Source organism: Sus scrofa, chromosome 6 (assembly GCF_000003025.6).
Source record: "Sus scrofa isolate TJ Tabasco breed Duroc chromosome 6, Sscrofa11.1, whole genome shotgun sequence".
Lineage (NCBI taxonomy): Eukaryota > Metazoa > Chordata > Mammalia > Artiodactyla > Suidae > Sus > Sus scrofa.
Window position 1 is genome coordinate 143,536,873 of NC_010448.4, and position 20,413 is coordinate 143,557,285.

Consider the following 20,413-nt stretch of genomic DNA (forward strand, 5'->3'; position numbering starts at 1 on the left):
ATAAGCACATGAAAATATGCTCAACATTGCTAATTATTAGAGAAACATGAATCAAAACTACAGTGAGGTACCACCTCACACCAATCAGAACAGCCATCAAAATAAGTCTACAAATAACAAAATCTGGAGAGGATATGAATAAAAGGGAATCCTCCTACACTGTTGGTGGGAATGTAAATTGGTACAACCACTATGGAAAACAGTATGGAAGTACTTCAGAAAACTAAATATAGAACTACCATATGATTCAGCAATCCCACTCCTAGGCACCTATCTGGACAAAACTTTCATTCAAAAAGATGCATAGACCTCTTATGTTTATTGCAGCACTATTCACAATAGCCAAAACATGGAAACAACTTAAATGTCTGTTGACAACTGAGTGGGTTAAGAAGATTTGGTACGTATATGCAACGGAATACTGCTCAGCCATAAAAAGAATAAAATAATGCCATTTGCAGCAATATGTATGGAACTAGAGATTCTCATACTAAATGAAGTAAGTCAGAAAGACTAATACCATATAATATCACTTACATGTGGAATCTAAAATATGGCACAGGTGAACCTATCTACAAAACAGAAACAAACTTACAGACAGAGAACAGACTTTTGGTGGCCAAGGGGGATGGTGTGGGAGAGTGGGATAGACTGGGAGTTTGGGATTAATAGATGCAATATCATATTTAGAATGGATAAACAACAAGGTCCTGCTGTATAGCACAGGGAAGTATTTCCAATCTCCTAAGATAGATCATGATGGAAAGTAATATTTATAAAAAGAATGTATACATATATATGTGTGTATGACCTAGTCATTTTGCTATACAGCAGAAATTGGCACGAATTGTAAATCAACTATACTTTAATAAAAAAATAAATATGTATAAAACACACAAATTAAGTGGTTTAAGTTTGGGTTAACAGTGGGATTTTTAAAAGTGTAACCCAGAATTAGACAAATGTAAACATCCAGGCATTGGAAGCACTGGAAAAGTGCATCAGGGGCAGAGACTACTGCTACTAAAGATGCGGAATGAATGAGAATAGAAAGCATGGTCAACACAGGCAGGCAGCTTCCAAAGACAAAGAAAGAACAGCTGAGATGCTTATGTCCAGTAGCTATTCTGGCCAACATCAGACTGGAACACAGGCTCTGTGGAGGCAGGCGGATCTAAGAAAAGATCTAAAGAAGGAAGAGGGCAGAGTAGAGTCAAGCTGAGCATTCCCAGGTTCTTATCCCCCAAATCACCAAGCAGATGGAGAGGAGTGACAGGCCATGGAGAGGCCAAGAGTGTTATTCCAAGTGATGGTCCTCCACCTCCATGGAGAATACATTCTTTAGTTTGTGAGGGTTACTGTAACAAAATACCACAAACTAGGTGGCTTAAGCAACCTAAATTTATTTTCTAACAGATCTGGAACTAGGAGTCCAAGATCCAGGTATAGGCAGGTTTGGTTTCTTCTGAGGCCTCTCTCTCCTTGGCTTGCAGATGGCTGCTTTCTCTCTGGGTCTTCACCTGCGCTTTCCCCTATTTGCTTGTGTCACTGATGTCTCTTTGTGTGTTCAAATTCCCTCTTCTTATAAGGATATCAGTCAGATTGGATTAGGATTCACTCTAAAGGCTTCATTTTAATTAATCACCTCCTTAACGGCCCTATCTTCAAATAGAGTCACTTTCTAAGACACTGTGGGTCAGGAAAGCAACATGAATGATTTCGGGGAAAACACAGTTAAGTCCATAACAATAAACGTGCCCAGTAATAGCACAGCAATAATGAGAGATTGTGCATTATGATTGATACTTTTGTAATTTCCTTTTTTCCTTTTTTTCTTAGACAGCTTTTTGCAGGAGCTAATTTGCCTTCACAGTGAGGCACAATGAGGGACAAACCTGCAGTCAATAGCTTATAGTATCAATGATGTACAGAAACAAAATGAGAAATTGCCCAGTCTCTCTTAAAAAGATGGTTTATCATCTGGTTTCTTGATGGACATATCAAATTCCAGCAAGTTCAAAATGTTCCAAAGTGGCTAATCGTTTCAGAAATGCCAATAAAAATGAAACAATGGATAATTTATTTTTTGAAAAATGAAGGATTATATTTTACCAGATTGATTCTGTTTTATTTCTATGTGACATGGGGTTCTAAAATAGCATTAAAACAATTTTCTCCTGGAAAACAGTTTGTTTTAATAAAGCTAAACACAGAGAATAAGAATAATGATAAAGCCTATTAGCTTTGGAATGAATAACTATAAATGAAATGAAATGAAGTGAAGCCATAAAGAAAAATCACTTGTTCTTTCACAGTATCTTTCCACAGAGACATCAAGAACTTTATAAATGCTCATTAGCTAGGTTATTTGGTGCAGTGCACCTTGGAAATCACCTTTGCATTCAAATCTAAAATTTTAGATATTGCAACCTGATTATGCAACAAAGAGGAAGAAGCTTCTTCAAAAATTCCCAGATATATGACTAGGAGCCAGATTCTGCTCATTATATGCCTAGGAGCCTAGATTCTACTCATTCCCATTTTTGTTATGTAATGTTTATTTATGTTAAATATATGTATATGAATGCATATATAAATTATGTATATAAATATATGTATGTTAAATATATGTGCTTATATGTATATAAATGATCATTCCCATTTATGTTATGTAATGGGAAAGACTTAGGACCAGGCCTTACTCCAAACTTCTGGATTTCATTTTAATCCAAAAGTAGATAACAGGAAAAAATGGAATTAGGAAAACAAAACAGAACAAAACAAAAAACCTCAGCCCCTATGGTTGTATTGTGTTTAAATGATTAATATTAATATCAAAGATTAGGTTTAATAGGAGTTCCTACTATGGCACAGTGGGTTAAGGATCTGATATTGTTGCAGCTGTGGCATAGGATGCAGCTCCAGCTCAGATTCGATACCTGGTCCAGGAACAACTTCCATATGCTGAAGGGGCAGCCGAAAAAGAAAAAAAAAAAAAAAAAGAGAGAGAGAATTAAGATTAATAGAATCCTATACCAGATATAAAATTGTTCATGATTTCAAGCCTCTCTTGAACACAATAACCATTGCATTCTGCTAAGGGCTGTGAAAATACCAACACATGGAATGAAACAGTGTCTGGCCCCAAGGTGCTCAGAGAATAACTGGGAAATTAGATATTAACAACTGTAATGTATAACTATAAGTTACATACAATATTATATATAATAACTATAGTACTTGCTCATGAAGTCTAGGTTACTTAATGAACAGAAACAGAGGAAGCAAAGACTCACTATATTTATATGACCAAAGAAAGCTTCTCAGAGGAGAAGACATTTAACCTGGGTCTTGAAGGATGTGAAGGATTTTGTAGGAAAATGTTTCTCAAAGGTTAAGGCAGAACATAAGAAGAGAACCCAGAGGAATACACATGAGACATAGTGAGTGGAATGCTTGGTGTGAAAAACAGTTTGATACCAGACAATGGAGGAGATTGATTAAGTTTTTGAGAAATGGGAGAAATAAAATACGATTTGTTCTCCTAGAAGACAGTTCTGGAAGCATGTGAGGGTGGCATGCACATAGGAAAGACAGCAGGTGAACAACTTTCACTGTGAGGGTTTACTAGCCAGTTTTTCAAGGGCAACCTGAACATGATGTCCTTTCTTAATTTATTGTTCTGAATAAAATGAAGATGTGGTCACTTTAATTTCATATAGTCTACCATCTCCCCCTTGAGGAGCATAATATAATCATAAAGAGAGAAATGCTAGTTTACACAACATAAAATCCAAATTCTTCTCAGACTACTCCTATTGAACACTTTGCATGTTTTTACCTTAAGTTTATGGCTCTCTGTTTAGCTACATCTTCCCATTTCTGCCCCCGCCCCCCGCCCCGCCAGACTGTGAACAAGATCCTTCTCAAAAATCAGGTAGTCAATGATAAGTATGGTTTGTGGCCTCCACTTCACAAAATCTCTGTCTCTTAGCTTTATTATCAACATGTCCTATTTCATTGTGCCACTTATATCTTCAGCCTACACGCCATTAAAAGTGTGGCCAAAGCTTGGTTGGAAGCCATTCTCAGATGTTTTAGAGAACTTAGCAGTGATCTCAATCAGGTTGGACAGCATCACAAAAGGTTTCCTCCACTTGTTGGCTAGTGGACCTGAGGGGAAGTTTCAGCTTCATCCTAAGGGTTTTATTTAAAAAATAATAATTATATAGAAGTATGGGACTTTTTATATGTGTTGCCAAATCACCCTTAGTTTTTGATGGATCTTCACTCACTGGTAACTTTAAAATGTGTGGACCTCTTACTGTATTGTCCCTAGTTCAACGAGATGCCTAGCTGACATCTTCACTTAGATGTCGCTGGTGTCTGAAATTTAGTATGTCTAAACACAGCTCTGCAGGCTGCCTCCCACAGCTGTCTTCCCCATTTCATTAAATGGAACCACTATTTACCCAGATGACCAGGCTTTACACTTAGGAAATATCCCATAGCCTTTCTTTTCTCATTCTTTAAATGCAATCTGTCACCAAGTCTTGTTAGTTTCACTCTCAAAATATATCCCAATCTAAGCTCTCCCTACCAGATTCACTGCTACTTGCCAAGTAAAAATGACCTGAATTGTTGCATTATTCTTTCAACTGATGTCTCTGCTTTTGCCTTTGTTCCCTATATTCCATTCTCAACAGAGCAGCAAAGGAATGAGCTTCTGAACGTGTAAATCAGATCTTATAACTCCTTTGTACCAAATTCTTCAATACCTTCTTACTGCAGTCCAAAAAATATTTTACCTCCTTTTTATGGCCACATCTAAAGGGCCCACCCTTTGACCCCACATCTGGACAAACTTATGAGAAGGCCTAGCTGCCTTTTGGTGCAGCTGGGAGATTTAGACCACACAACATCCTGGCAACATGGGAACTCTTGCCCCAGCCACAATGAAAACCCTAAGTCAGTCTGCTTTCTTGCTCTGTCATTTTTCAATTAGCTTGGGAAACCCACATCTTTGTTCCAAAAAGCCTGATTATATAGGGAATAAAGCTTTTCATACCCTCTTGGGGTGTGTACTTGTGTATGTGTGAGTGGTTATTGGTCTTGATATCCAAAAATTTTGAATGAGGGCCCATCTTTGCTGTGATTCTATCTATCTATCTATCTATCTATCTATCTATCTATCTATCTATCTATCTATCTATCTATCCATCTATCCATCCATCCATCCATCCATCCATCTCTCATCTACCTATCTTCTCTCTTTTCTCATCAACTTGAAGTTTTCATACTTGCCTCATTTACTCTTGGTGGTGTGAATTGTTTTTGCTCCAGTTTCTTCACATTTAAAAATTCTATGCAAGGACTCCCCATAATTTCTACATAAAGTCTTAGAGTTTGGGTTTTATTCCTTCTCCTAAAGCTTTCTTCATATTATTTATTATCAAGTGTTATCACTAACAATAACCCTCTCCTGGACCAAACTCTAGGTAGGCTCCTCTGAGCCTGACTAGGATCCACCCTTGACATGTCTTCAAGAGTCAGTTTTAGTAAGAATCCTGTCCACTCAGTATAGTTAAGATCTTCCCTTTCCCCAGATGTCTCCTCTTAGTAGTTGGCCATCCACAGACCCCTACCCTGCTCCTTAGCTCTAAATTCCCCCTTTTCCTTGCTGTATTTAGAAATCCAGTTTCCCCACACTGAAAAACCCCACTGCAGTAGTCCCTGCTCCTATCAAGAATAAAAGCGTCTTTCCATTTTAACAAGTGTCAGAACAAATACTTCTTTAACACCACTCTTGGATATTCTGAGAAGAGAGCAAGCCTCTTCTCCTAATTATCAACCTGCTTATCATTAAGAACAATTCATCTGCTCTAATGGGAATTTGACCTTCTTCTATTTACTCTGTCAAATTTTCTAGCTTTTGAGAAATTAATTTTAACTACTGTCATATTATGATCAGAAAACACAATGTCTCTCACTTTATTAAAAACTTTACCAATGTTCTTGGTGATCACTTCACACTTTTGATAATGCTGACCAACCTAAGAGCACAGACATTCAATCCAGAGTCTCTAATCACATTCATGTACAAATAATACTTAGATGTACGGTTTTATTGATTACTTCTGTTTATTTCTCAACGTAGACACCAGAAGTAGATGAATTTACTTTATATTTCATGCTTTAAGTTGTACACAGAATAAGCACTAGACTCCCTGGGAAACCTCTCTTGTGCATTTATAAGGGACATATATTTCCAAGTCTCATCCTCATCCTTTTTAATAATAGCTGTAGTTTTTGTCTTGACATTTTATATCTTTCTACAACAAACAAATAAAATTGTCACTCCCCTTTTGGTTTGGTGATCAACCCTAGCCCATAAATCATGGCACACTTGCTATCACATGCCTTCCCTTTCTCCATGGTTAACCTCTTTTACACTCTGAACAATGCCTTCAAATTTTATTCAGAACAGTATGCTCAGTGGGCATTCCTATATATGTAAATGAGCTCAAGAGACAACATTTATTTGTTATTTGGTGTTATTTGGTCAAGAACCCAACACAGTCTCTTACCAAAATATTTTTCTCTCCTTCCTTCCATCTTTTGTAGTTAGGGACTGATCTGAGAAGGGTCTACTCGCCTCCTCAGTCCAGGCTTTACCACTAAGGCTGGATCGTAATCCAGAAACCAGTCTTCTGCTTCATTGGTCTTAAAGCACAGTTTTATTGATGCTCTCTGAATTGAGAAAGCTAAAACTTCCACTAATAGAGCTCATAAGAAATTGAGATATAAAATAAGATGTTCCTCTATTAATATATAAAACATGGTAAAACTAACCAAAGAGTAGAATATTTATATACCATTTCATTTTCATATTCTATTCCCCTGAAAATAGCTGTATGAGAAACTGTAGGGTTTCTATGAAAACTTGAATGACAGCAAGGCTATCATAAAGCCTGGTATAATAGACCTACCATATTGTGATGAACCGCCTCTACCTTTATGGACAATCCCACCAAGCAGAGATTCAGAACTTCCCTTGGATGCTTTTCTTCTATTCTAGTCTCCATGCAGACTACGCTCTCTCAATTCATGGGACAATAGTTTCAAAATATTAGCTACCTTATATCAAATACCTACAATGCTTCTAATGTTTTACAATAATAATAATAATAATGATATATTCATTAAATAATATATTCCAGGCACTTTTTTTTTTTTTTTTTTTTGGTTTTTCAGGGCTGCACTCATGGCATATGGAGGTTTCCAATCGGAGTTGCAGGTGCCAGCCTACACCACAGCCACAGCAACGTGGGGTCTGAGCCACATCTGTGAATTACGCCACAGCTCACAGCAACGCCGGATCCTTAACCCACTGGGCGAGGACAGGGATCGAACCTGCAACCTCCTGGTTCCTAGTCGGATTCATTTCTGATGCGCCACAATGGAAGCTCCCCAGGCACTACTCTAAATACCTTTTCTTATTTTCTTAGCAACCTTATGAAGTAGGTGCTTATTATAATCTTTACTTTTAAAAAAAAATGTACTGAAGAACACATATTCTTTGTGAGTGTATAAAATGTGAATATTGATAAGATGAACTCCTAAGTATCCACCACTCAGCTTAAGAAATAGAACATGCATCTCCCTCCTTTCCTCTGTTATCTCAATGGCCCTGTATCTTGAATGTGTTGTTAATAACTCCCTTTCTTCACTTTTAGTTTATTGGATTGTCTTTCATCTTATTGATTTGTAAGGTTTTATTTAAAAAAACTATATCCTGAATATCAATATGTTATGTTTCATATGAGATGCTCATATCTTCTCCCAGTTTATGGTTTATTCTTTCCACTCTCTTTACTGTATCTTTTGCAATTAATTTTAATGTAGTCAAAGGTAGCAATCTCTCTCTCTTTATAATTTAAAATTCTATTTTTCTTGAAAAATTCCTTCCAGTCATGTAGTTGTACTAATAATTTACAGTATTACTTTCAAAAGGTTGGATAGTTTTCCCTTTCACCCCTGCAAATGATTTTTGTGCATGTTGTGACATATAGGTAGTTACTTTCATCTTACAGATGAAGAAAATGAGGCAAGGACATGGTCTTCCTCCAGGGTCACAGATGTTAGGTTGTAGACCTAAGCTATGAACCCAGGTGGTCTGATTTTGGAGCCCATATTCCTGTTCTGCCTCTGAAGGCATTATTAGAGCAGTTATACAGATATAGAAACTGAGGCTTAGTGAGGTTAAGGGTCTTGTCCAAGGTCACATAATCAGTAGAGCTATAGATGGCATGAAAACTTCAACATGCCTTAGACCAGAGTTTGTACAGTTTCCTTTACATGCTCAATCTTCCTTGAACCACATGCTGGTCTGTGGATTCTATTCCTATAATCTCTCTGAGCTGTCTGCTTTATTTTGTGAGTCATTTTATTTTCCTCTGCGGAAAGCTGGTTTTACCTGTACATTTTGTACTTAGTTTAACCCACAAAGTAAAAGTAAAAATGTATCTTCTAGTTTTGCATTAATCTTATCTCATCTTTTTCTGAATTTATCACATAACCTTATTTCTTAGTCTGATTTTAAATGTAATTTTCACCTCTTCCAGCCCCATCTGCTGACCTTATGCATTCAAATTCTACTTAACAACAGATCATCTTACTTTCAGCTTCATGTTACCTCTTTTTCAGTGATTGAAATAACACTTCAAGGATTTCTTAGATTTTGCTCCTTTCTTTCTCCTTGGGATCGTCTTTTACTGCTCCATTTAACTTTATTTCATCTTTTCCCTCATTCATTGAATAAACATTTACTCAATTCTACTTCCTATATTTAAGGCACTGTTCTAGGTGCTGAAAGAAACAAAATGCTCTCACCCTCATGAAGCTTGCATTCTAGTGGGGAGGCAGATAATAAGTATATGCACAACATAGATAATGTTAAGTGCTACAGGGAAAGGAACGGAAGCAGGTGTGATCAAGTGAGGTTGAATTGTAAAAAATTAATTGATTTTTTTGGATAGCTGTGGGAAAGAAACTAATAACTGGCAAATGTCCTGTGTCCTAGATTTGGTTAAGTCCTTTATTCATATATTTATTTTGAGGTTTTTTTTAATTTTTATAAGAAAATTTCATTTATACTCATTTACTTCTACTTCCCTAAAAGTCAAGGACAATAGCTGACTCTTTCTTGTCATGCCTTGCAAGGGCAGAGATAAAGAAAACTTTTTGATAAAAGTTGTCTACTGTTTCTGACTCTTGAAGATGCAAAAACTGTCCCTTTCGCAGTTACTTTGACTCAAAGGAAGCAAGCTTGTCACTTGCTTTAGGAGGCCCTTGATTTAGCCTAAATTATCTCTAAGTGTAGCCTTTATGCATACAAACTACCCTTTCTACTTTGCTGATACAGCTTCCTCTGCTCAAAATGACATCTGCTCTATTGCCACATACTGAAATTCTGCTCATCTTTTAAAGTCCACGTCAGTTATTACCACCCCAATCCCCGCCATGGACACTTTCTTGACTACCTGAGGCAGAATCCAAGTGCAGGCAACCCAAGCACGTTCCATCACTCTTAGCTCATTGCACCTAGCCTCGCAGTACTTTAGTGTTAAATGCATGCAGTCCCTGAGTATATTGCAAATTCCTTAGGGAATAAAAATGCAGATTAATTTTAAGGAACTGCAACTAAAACAATCTTTCCTATTTAGGATTTCAGCTCTCCTAAAACCAGAATCCCTTTGGCCCATGGTATAAACTTTTAGAGGTATTTACTGAACCAACTCAGACTGAATAGTCCTTTCTTCTTTCATGAAATCATTTAGGATCTACTCTATGCCTTGAATTGTATGAAGTAAATATAATAACTTGAATATAACATAGATCCTGTCTTATAGACTGGTGGGATAGACAGATGAGATGACAACATACAGTGTAACAGAAATGCAGAAGCTGGAGAGACAGCACGACTGCTTAGTTACCAGCTTTGGCATTTGCTAGCTGTACAGCTTTGGATATGCCTCGCAATCTATCAGTGCCTAAATTTTTTTTCATTTGTAAAATGAGGGAAGTAAAATCCCACCTTTCAGAGAGGCTTTTAGGCATAAAGATAATGTGGGAGTCATTATTATCATTATAGAATGATATTGCATATCAGCTAATGGGAAGCAGCCAGGATTTTGTTAAACAAATTCAGGCTGGAGGGTTAATCCAGAGGACTAAGTCAATACAGCAGTGTGCCCACTCAAACCAGACTTGTTCTTGGGGGACAACCATGCTTACAGGGCACAACTCTGCTTGACTATTGTCAAGATCATCTCAATTTTCATGTGTAAGAGGATGGGAAAGTGGATAACATTTGTCAAATGATTGTTATTTGTTACATTCTTGTTAGGTGTTTCATAGACATTATTTCATTCAATCTTCACAATAGCCATGTGGATAAGTGGGCATTATTATTCCTTTATTATAGGCATAGAAACTGAGATTCATAGAAGTTAAATGGCTGCATGTCTAATACTACAGCCTAAAGCCAGTCAATTGTATTCAAAAAAGTGTGTGTGTGTGTGTGTACATAGTATATAAAGAAACTATAGTCATTTTACTAGGGAGCATGTTATAAAATAGTGACTTTGAATATGTGCCCTTTTGAACTGCAATTCAGATATGCTCATAGAACAGTGTCATCCTCTTGCTGAATCAAATGACATGATATTCTACCTATCAATAACAACTAAAACCTAAGGTGTCCTTTGATAACTTCCAATCTGACTTTTCAGAATGTAGTAGGCACAGGATTACCTGAAAATAGAAGAGGCATTTTTTTTTTCTTTTGGTCTTTTTGTCTTTTTAGGGCTGCACCTACGGCGTATGGAGGTTCCCAGGCTGGGGGTCCAATCAGAGCTGTAGCCGCCAGCCTATGCCAGAGTCACAGCAATGCTGGATCCAAGCCGGGTATGCTACCTGCACCACAGCTCACAGCAACACAGGATCCCCAACCCACTGAGTGAGGCCAGGGATCGAACCTGTGTCCTCATGGATGCTAGTCAGCCTCTCTAACTGCTAAGCCATGATGGGAACTCCTAGAAGGGGTATCTTTGCCCTCTTATATAAGCAGACAGCTACCACACCTCCTAGATAGTATAATATGATCTCTGGATGTAATCACTGCTTGTTGGGATCATAATTGTTGTTATGTAATCTAGGCTGAGTTGATGTAAAAATCACAATTAAACACTGTTATTAATTATTTTGTCTGTGCCTCCAGTGGCAAAGCAGAGGCTGTTCCCTTTGCTTCTTTTTCTTTGAATTACTAAAAAGTTGTTGGCTATACTTTGTATTTCATATATACAGTAGTCAGTCTCCTGATATTGTAGTTCTTTAAGAAAATGTTAAAATTGCTTTCATGAAAGAATATTACTATATATTTACAGCCAAAGTATTCAAGCCCTTCTGCTCTGTCCCTATGATTTTTTTAAAAAAATGTAGATTCATGTATATGTATAACATACATATATATTTTTATGTTGCATATATAAATAAACATTTTAAGTGTGTGTGTGTGACTGTATTGACAACATTCTTTTCAGCTAAACAAGCAACAAGATAATAAATAATGAGTAGGATTTCTTTTTAAATTGACAACATTCTTTTCAAGTAAACAAGCAACAATACTGACAACACTCTTTTCAAACAAACAATATTCTTTTCAACTAAACAAGCAACAAGATAATAAGTAATCAGTAGGATTTTTTAAAAATTGAGCACAGTGATAAATGTGCCCAAATCTGAAGATCATTCAGTTGGCATTTTTAATATCAAAGATCAAAATGACATGGTAAAGGAATATATTTTCCTATGATAAAAGATAGATGACTATTCCAAGTCGGGATCTGTCATAACTGAAGTGACCTCACAGTATGGTATCCTTTGCCTTGGCAACAAGGACAGTGAGAAGAATTAAAGGAGACAGGGCCTGGCTCTGTGAGATTGGCTCTGTCAACATGCAACCCTGGCATGGTTTGGGAAGACCTCGCTACTCCATTCCTAGGGAAAGATGAGGAAGAGTACTGTCCAGCTCGGCCTACGAGGCACAGCATGGCCCATGAACAGTACAAGCAGTGGGCAACTAATATCATCCAGGGGGTGGTGTTCTCAGGAGGATACAATGACTCACAGTCTCGGACAGGAAGTCCAGGGGACCCTAAGGAGAGGGGAACAACCAGCTAGTAAGGGCTGGACAGTTTCAGAGCAGTTCAGGACATCAGGTAAATGGGACAGGCAACGAACCAAAGCACTTGCCTTGACTTCTGCAAATACGAGTGTTAACAAGGTATAGAGGTCATGGAGCAGAGAACACTGTGACTCAGAAGCCACTTGGACTCATCCAAGAGCTCGTCCATGGCACACTAGACACTGGGCCCACTGCTGCATAACACAGTCCAAAGCTCCTCACAGGATAGCAGTAGAGCTTCGTATATAGCTTCTGACTTTGCCATAATTGGCTGAGGGAGAGAGGTAGGCAGAGGAGAGCTTGGAAAAGTCAAGTTGGCTAGAAATTAGTTTGACCTGAAACTGAAGCCTGTTACTGACCTACCAGATAATACTTGAGAGGCAGGAGGAGGAATAAGCGTTGTTCTGCTTTAAAATGAAAGGTATGCCCTTTGCAGCTAATATTTCAAAATTCTTTATTAGGGATTTCCCAATTTGAAAGACAAAATCTTTCTATCCAAATGTCCAATTCAGCATTTTTGGAGACCCATAATTACCTGAAGAAAGAACAACTGAATGAATGTATGAAACAAGATGCCTGAGATTAAAGAACAAAGGCAAAGACAATCTTCATTTCTGTGATGTTTTTCACATAACTGAATGTCCCCAAATGCTTCACAAAGCATTTAATTACATGCTAGCAGCGGAGGAAATACTGGCATTGCTGTGTGCCAGATTCAACCCACATAAAGTAGGGAATGTCAAGTTAACTCAATAAGTGTAAGGAATTTGCAGAAAGCTCCCTCCCAGTCTTTTCTCTTGGAAAGTACAGCTTCTCATTTCTTATCACTTACACATTTCATGGGGAATGAAGTGGCCTATATACACTGCTTCTACCAGGCAGTCACAGGATGTAGTCAAGACAAGGTGGTAAAAGTGGGTGTTATTTGCAACCTAAGATTCCACAAAAAAGACCTGTGCATTTAAGAGTATGTAAGAATGGTGGGCAGGAAAGCTTTTGAGAACTTCAGCTGGAGAGAGACAGAATTGGCAAGGCCAGGGGTGTATAAAACAGGCTGGGAACATTTTAGATGTTGCTTTAAAGGCTGGCCTACATTTCAGCACACCCACTCTCTTTAGATCCATAGGTAACAAAGAGCTCCCACAAGCCCTTTCTCATTTTTGACCCTTAGTGCAAGGACGGCACTGAAATAGTTCAACTGTGAACCTGGATGAGTCATGGCCTCGAAACCTGAAACCCTAACACCCATTGGGAGTACTGCTTATATTTTAGTAGCATGGGATCATGAATAAATGTATAGACACAACAGTGACTCCAGACTAAGCAAGGACCTTATAAGGAAGAGACGGCTATACCACTTAAATGAGTTTAGGCTTTATTTTTTAGACAAAGGGCATTTGTTGAAAGATTTTAAGCAATAATAAGGTAGTATTTATTAAATTTCTTAGAAAACAAGCAACAAGTATCTGATTATTTGCCAGACACCGGGGATAAATAAAACAGTCCTTGATCCCAAGGAGGGTACAGCTTAGTTGAGGAAACCTCTTATATAAATAAATAAGTATGGTTAGATATTGGTAGCACTATAGTAGCATCATATTTTATGTTTCTTTAAGGATTACAAAGAGGTATGAGGAATTGGCCAATTTAACCTACATGTTTAAGGTAAGAGGTTTAAGAAATACAGACTAAAAGAAGAGGCTGATGAGATTACTTTTGAAAGATTGGTGAGATCTCATTGGGTGCAAGAGCAGGTAAAGGGCATTCTGAGTGTAGGCAGAGACACAGTCAGGGACAGGGAGACTTCAATCAGGTTGCATTTTTGGGAAACTGTAAGTAGCTGAGTATATGTGGAGTGTAGGGGTGAAGTGATGTGGTGGGGAGCAGCTAGAAGGGCAGATAATTATCTTAAATCCACACCACGGAGTTCTGAGTCTAAAAGGAGTGTGGAGAACAAGTTAAGGTTGAGGTCAATAAGCTAGTTAAGCGATCATCATAATTTCCCACTCAGGATAGGTATGAAAAAATATTTGTAAAAGACACATATAATAAAGGATTGCTACCCCAAATATACAAATAACTCTTACAACTCAACAACAAAAAAAGATTGACTGAAAAATAGGCAAAATATTTGAAAAGACAGCTCACTAAATGAGATGTACAAATTAAAAATAAATGTATGAGAAGATGTTCAACATAAAATGTCATTACAGATTTGCAAATTAAAAACAAGATACCACTACACATCTATTAGACGGCAAAAATTCAAAACACTGACAACACCAAATGCTGGTGAAGTTTTGGAGCAATAGGAACTATCATTCATTGGTGGTGGAAATGCAAAATGGTATAACCACTTTGGAAGACAATATGGCAGTTTCTTACAAAACTAAACATACTCTCATCATTACACCCATTGGTATAAACGCAAATGAGTTAAAAACTTATGTCCATATAAAAACCTGCATATGGATGTTTATAGCAGCTTTATTTACATTTGCCAAAATTTGGAAGCAACCAAGACAACATTCCTCAGTAGGTAAGTGCCTAAATAACCTGTGGAACACCAGGATGATGGGATATGATTCAGTGCTAAAAGGAAATGAGCTATCAAGCCATAGAGGGAACTTAAGTACATATTTCTAAGTGAAAAAGGTAATCTGAAAATACTTCATCCTGCCTAACTTCAATTACATGGCATTGATGGGAAAGGGTGAATGAAAAGAGAGAGCACAGAGGATTTTCAGGGCAATGAAACTAGTCTGTACAATACTATAATGGTGGCTACATGTCATTATACATTTGTCTAAACCTATAGAATGTACAATACCAAGAGTGAACCGTAACATAAATTATGGAATTTGGGAGATAATGATATGTCATTGTAGGTTCTTCATTTGTGACAAATGTATCATTCTGGTGGGTGATGTTAATAATGGGGAGAATATGCTTGTGTGGTGGCAGGGAGTCTATTGGAAATCACTATATCTTCTGCTAAAATTTGCTCTGAATATAAAACCACTTTAAAAAATAAAGTCTATTTTTAACAAATGATAGTACCTAAACCAAACAATAGGATTGGGAGTGAAGAGGAATATTCCGGTGTCAAACAGTTAGGGCTATAAACGTGATGTGGGGATGACACTGTGAATTCTGACCTGGATAACCAAGTGGTTGATGAGGGTATCTATTGCTTTAATCTTCATAGCTGGATACAGGCAACAGTATTTCTCCACATCAAAATATCCTATTGCATCATTACTAATGTAAAAATAGAAAATACTTTCAAGCATTTGTTGTTTTATAAAATTCTTTTTGGATGCATCTCATTAATCTTCACAACATCCAAGAATTTAATACATGGCTTGGCAATCAGCAATCACTTGTTGAATGAATGAATAAATGAATGACTGAATAAATGCACAATGATGTTGGGTAGGGGTTGAATACTATGTCTATAATTTAAATCTTGAGTATTATGAATATTTTTGAAACTTGAGTATTATGTAAATCTTAATATTTTGCCTGCAATTTGAATTCAATTCTGATCCAGTCTAGTGTTTACTGCATTAAACCACAACTGCCGCTTTTAAGAAAGACTTAAAAAAACAGAGATTGAGCCACAGTCACACACAGGATTGAGTCTATCTTAGTGTTTATACTCTGGACCTCTACTTACAAAATGATAATAATATCCTTCTCCCGAGGCTATCTTATATTTATGTGAAATGAGATGATGAAATCTCCCAACACATAAAAGATATTTGACACAAGTTAAAGGAATCTGCTTTGATCATATGTTGCCCTAATTTATAGCAATTCTTACCAGTTGCTATTGCAATGTAGCAGATGACTGCTACAGAGTTTGGTTGTTACAGTATTGCTGGATATAACGTATAAAGTCTCTCAAGAAAACTCTTTCCCCTTGCACTCCTTCCAAGAAAGTCCAAACATCAAGTCACACATACATAAACACCTCTCAGATTGAATTCTGTTATACTCATCTACTAGCAGGCAGACACATTGATGGTCATGCATCAGGTTTCTATCATTCCAGGTGTTCTAACAGTACCTGAATAAAAGATTAACTCCACAGAGTTATGAAAAATTCCAGTAGAAGGATTCTAATCTTACTGTTGTAGTCTTCTGGGTGGGGAGGTGTTTATCAGGACGATGGTCTAACGAACAGCTAGTTATCACTCTTCTGCATGATATAACTATGGGTTCAATGATGTCGTACATGTCATGTCTAATATACTATTATAATTTAAATAATGTATTTTAGAAAAAAAAATCACAGACGGTACAGCAAAAAGGAAGTTCAGTGAGGTGGGTGGAAAAAAGCCCTTTGGAATCAGTCACATGGGTTCTGATCTGAGCCCTGAGAGTGATGGACAGAGTAACTTGCATTGTCAGTTTTTTCTCAGAGCTTCCGTGAATTTTATAGCTCACTGCAGTGATTTGTAAAATTTAATATAACATTCTAAGTAAGGATGCTTTATAAACTCTAAATTTCATGTAAGTAGTTAAAGATCCTGTTTTTGTTTTTACAATCATCGTCATTACCTCAAACTCGAATTTAGTTTTTAGTTCAGAGTGTTTATCAAAACTGGAGCATAAGTGGTCATCAATGGAGATTGTCTTGAGCAAAACAATAGAAATATAATGCAAGACACATATATAACTCTAAGTCTTCTGGCAACTGTAATTAGAAACGTTAAAAAAAAGAACGGGTGAAATTAATTTTAATAATCTATTTTATTAATCTAATAATCTAATTATCTATTAATCTAATTAGTTTGGGCACATTAATGTAATGTGCCCAAACTAATATCATTTGAACATGTGATTATTAGGAAAATCATTAAGATTTTCATATTCTTTTTTATATTAAATCTTAAAAATCTGGTATTTTATACTTTACCTGTCTCAGTTAAATACTAAATTTTCATTAAAATATCTGATCTGTATTTAGAGAAAAGGTAGAATCACATATCCAAGTGGTCCCAAATATACTTAAAATTTTCCCATAACTGAATTTAGTGTCAGTTTTTAAATTTAAATGAGTTAAATTCAAAACTTCCATTTCTCAGTTGCACTAGCCACAGCTCAAGGCCTCTGTAGGGGCAGTGACTTGTGGCTACCATACTGGACAGCACCAGCTCTAGAGTAGTTCAGGGGTTCAGGTGAGCCTGTTCTAGATAACTATAACAATATAGCAGGTACTAATCATGAGTGCACAAAAACAATTCGTATAAGAGGAGTAGCAGTAATAATTCTTCACATTTCACATGCTATTACATTACACTGACATGAAACTTGGGGCTCAAGGACACTATCTGGCACCTGGCAGGATCTCAACAGAGCAGGGAGTGTTTCGGAACCCCTAACATGGCCCTCTGTATTTTCTCTCAAAGAGATTGGCATTCCAGTCCTTCGTTAGTATATCCACATTATTGGACTGGGTGCCACAGGGAAAGGTAAAAGAACTCTAGAATTTAGCAGGTTTTACCCCTCAGTAATAAGCCTTAGAATACATCAGTAAAGCTCAGCTACTCCCCCTTTAATTTGGAGACAGGTTCTGGGGTTGAATATTTTCTTTTTTCAGTCTGTCTGTCTTTCTGTCTTCCTAAATTTCTCTCTGTAATAACTACAGAAAACGTAATTTTTAAGGTAGCAGGGAAATCTTAGCCTATTTCAAAATGAGAAATCCATTTTAAGTTTCCAAATCTGGCTGGACAAGGTAAAGGTCCTTAGGGCTCTGGCAGAGGATTCTCTCAGGAAGATCTGCATTCTGTAAGCTTCCCACATAATGAGCCTTCTCAGTTCCATTGATTGCAGCAACTTATTTTCCTTAAGAGCTGGAAGCTATCTTGTTCTATGTCCCCCCTATCAAGTAGGACTCTTTGATATCTCTAGGCACATCTGCTCCACTGCTCCAGCTATCTCAAGTGTCTGATCAAGAGGCAGGTGTGAGTATCAGGATCCTTCTTTCTCTGGCAACGAAAATTTATTCCTGTAGTAGCCATGCACAGCTCCATCTGATAGCCTGACTTCATTTTGCTTTATTGGCTTTGATTCTGAACCCCTATAAATCTAAATCACCATTTCCCTTGTCCCTGCTAAAGCAACAAAGAACAGAAAAATGTAGACCATTTTTCTCATTTTCTATCTTATATTCTTTGTGCATATCATGTTGTTGTGCTGAAGGTTACACTTAAAATATCATACAATTCAATGTTTTCTGCCCATTGAGAAAGTGTCAAGAATATCACTTCTGGAAAATAAAGTTCTTCTGAAAATAAAATTAGATATAGAATTTGAGAAATAAAGTTAAATTCAAAGGGATGGCTTAATTTATATTAAAGCTCAGTTGTGTGCTTTAAAAAAGAAATGTTTTGCAGTTCCCATCGTGGTGCAGCAGAGATGAATCTGACTAAGAACCATGAGGTTGTGTGTTCGATCCCTGGCCTGCTCAGTGGGTTAAGGATCCGGCGTTGCCCTGAGTTGTGGTGTAGGTTGCAGAGATGGCTTGGTTCTGGCACTGCTGTGGCTGTACTGTAGGCCAGCAGCCATACCTCGATTAGACCCTAGCCTGGGAATTTTTTAGGGCGGGTACGGCCCTAAAAAGACAAAAAAAAAAAAAAAAAAAAAAAAGAAATGTTTTATCCAAATTTTGTCATTATGGTTTTTATCAACTTTTTCTTTGTGTTATAGAAGAGGAAAAAAAGGATAGACTCCAAAAGGAAAGAAAAATAGAAAAATCAGAAATAAAAGAATAACAAACTGGAGTTCCCACATGGCTTAGCAGAAACAAATCTGACTAGCATCCATGAGGACACAGGTTCTATCCCTGGCCTTGCTCAGTTGGGTAAGGATCCAGCATTGCCGTGAGCTGTGGTATAAGTCACAGACACAGCTTGGATCCTGCTTTACTATGGCTGTAGTGCAGGCCGTTAGCTCTGGAAACTTCCATACTCTGCAGGTATGGCCCTAAAAAGAAAAAAAAAAGAATAACAAACTGAGCACTTCAGGATCTTAATTACTTTAACCATACTTTAGTCTGGCACTGCATATTACCTTGCACAGTCAGTCCTGTACCTGTTCATAAACAACATAAAACTTAGACGTCTACCACCTCTCACAAGGACTTCATCCTAAATGTCTTTTCCTGACTCAGGCTGTACACCACACTGAACTTTCTCCAAATAATCATTTTTGGATCTGATGCTTTAACACAATATTTATTGCTTCAACCCAAGTCCAGATTATGATTAAAGTAGTCTTTGGACTGTAATGTCTCCATTTCATTCGTTTCCCCTTCCTTTTATAGTTCTGGACCTTCTCATCTGCCAGGCCTGCTCAGTGCAGTCTGTCCTGGAAGACCCTTCTATGGGTCAGGAGATATTCCATATCTGTGTCCCCAAATCGAGAGGAGAGAGAACACTCTGAGATCTCAGTATCACCAATGCTTAATGAATAAGTGAAGGGGGGCTGGCTGGATGAACAGGAGGCATCACTGATAGGAGAGGCTGAACAGATGGAAGGATGAAGCAAAAGACATGGTGACTATACGTGCCAGAAGCTCTTTGTTATCCAGCATTCTATTACCTGGCACGTCACCATTTCTGCAGCATAGTAATAACTGAAGCAGCTAAAAGTGGACCCGAGGCTCTGAAAAAAACTAAAGTGCCTTCTGATTTCTCAAGAAAAAAAAAAAAGTGCATTCAAAATAATTCCAGGTTTAGGATATTATGTTGAACGCAAATGTTCTGAATTGACAACCCAAGTAAGTACTGGGCTATATAACATGGAAATGATTTTAAAGATCATAGACATTTGATATGAAAAGGTAATTTGAAAATTACTTAGCCCAATAGCCTTATTTAGTGCATCGTCTATATTTTCTGTGTCTACTTGTTCTTTAATTATTCATGAAGTTGCTTCTATCAGGTTTGTCCCCACCACTCTCCTAAATTGCATTTGTCAGTGGGTATCAGTGACTTGAGCAGTAAGTATTAGATTCTAGGGTAGAGTCACAGTCCTCATTGTATGCAACCTATTAGCAGCTTTGGAAATAACTTTCCCTCTTTCACTAAAATTATTTCCCCACTTGGTTTTACACTTATTCCATGGGTTCCTCCTCCTCAGTCTCCTCCGATGGCT